Raw genomic sequence first — 1,708 nt, forward strand, 5'->3', positions numbered from 1 at the left:
CCGTTGCCTCTTGCCGCGGCCACCACCGCCCCCCCCACACCCCCCGGCCCCCGTTACCGGTTTGCGCGGAGCCCCCCCTCCCGACGTTGCCTCTTGCCGCTGCTGCCACCCCCAGCTCCCCACACCCCCCGGCTCCCGTTAGCGGTTTGCGCGGAGCCCCCCCTTCCCGCCGTTGCCTCTTGCCGCTACCCCCGCCCCCCCCCCCCGCTGCCGGTTTGCGCGGAGCCCCCCCGCCTGCCGTTGCCTCTTGCCGCGGCCACCACCGCCCCCCCCACACCCCCCGGCCCCCGTTACCGGTTTGCGCGGAGCCCCCCCTCCCGACGTTGCCTCTTGCCGCTGCTGCCACCCCCAGCTCCCCACACCCCCCGGCTCCCGTTACCGCTTTGCACGGAGCCCCCCCGCCCGCCGTTATCTCTTGCCGCTGCCGCGACCCATCTCCCCCCGCCCCGCCGCCGCTAACTGCCCCCCGAAGCCGCTAGCAGCTGGGCACCCCCCGCCAAAGCCGCCGCGGCTTCCCCTTCCCACATTGTCCCCTGGAGGGGGGATCGCGACGCGGGCTGCCGCTTCCCTCCCGGGCTGCCCGGCTGCTCTCTAACCCCTGCGACCGAGGCGGCGCTGTTAGGGCGGCCGTGCCGGTGCCCCTTGCCGCAGCTAGCCTCTCGCCGCTGCCCCTCCCGTCCGTCGTCCCCCGTCCCCAAAAACTTGCTGCTCTCCACGCTGGAGCCTGCACGGGGGAGGTTGCGCTCCGCTCCTCCGGCCCTAAAGCCGCCCTCGCCCGCCCCCCGGCTTGCCGCTTGGCTGGGCTGCCCGCCCGCCCGCTAATCCCCCCAACGCCCCCACCCCAAAAACACCCCAGCCCTACCGCATGCCGCTCCCCCTCTCCCCGCTCTCGCTGACCGCTGCCACCCCCCCCCCACCCCTCCCCCCCGAAACAAACCCCCCAGCCCTACCGCATGCCGCTCCCCCTCTCTCCCTAGCCTGCCCCCCCCGCCGTCGCTTGCTGCTGCCGCCGCCGCCGCCGCCGCCGCCGCCGCCGCCGCCGCCGCCGCCGCCGCCGGGACCCGCCTCGGTCTGGTGGCGCGCGCTCGGAGATCCCCGGCTACCCGTCCGTCCGTCCCTCCCTCCCTCCCGCCCCGCCCCGGGGGAGGGCCCGGGGCAGCGCGGGCAGGCGGGGAGCAAAAAAAGGCGCGGGCGCCAAAAAACGTCGGGGTCCCGGGGTGGCGGAGGGGGGCGGCGGCGGGGGCGGCGGCGGGTACACGGCGCCGGGTCCAGGGCGCCGGGTCCAGCCCGTCCCGGGGCGGGGACAGGTGGTGTCGTCCGTCCCCGCCCCCGTAACCTGCTCTGAAGCATCCGCTTCCCGCCGCGGTTCGCCCTCCACGCCCCCGCCGCACACGCAGCTGCCGCTTCCCGCCGCCTCTGCCCCCCGCCCCGGGATCAACCACCCGCCGGGTCCAGCCGGTCCCGGTCCCGGGAACCTGCTCCCGGGGCCAGCCGGAGCCACGCCCCCTCCTCTGACGCTTCCAGCTGCCGCCTCCCCTCCCACCCCCCAAACTCACACTGGCCCTCGCCGGCCCGCCCACCCGCCTACCTGCTTGCCCGCCGCCGCTGGGTGGCGTGCCGGACACTCTCGCACACAGGTACACAGACAGGGACACAGGGACACAGGCACTCAGGCACACAGGGACACAGGGACACAGGGACACAAGGA

The sequence above is a fragment of the Melanerpes formicivorus genome, unplaced genomic scaffold (genome assembly GCF_026170545.1).
Source record: "Melanerpes formicivorus ecotype bairdi unplaced genomic scaffold, bMelFor1.0.p_v2 SCAF_180, whole genome shotgun sequence".
Classification (NCBI taxonomy): domain Eukaryota; kingdom Metazoa; phylum Chordata; class Aves; order Piciformes; family Picidae; genus Melanerpes; species Melanerpes formicivorus.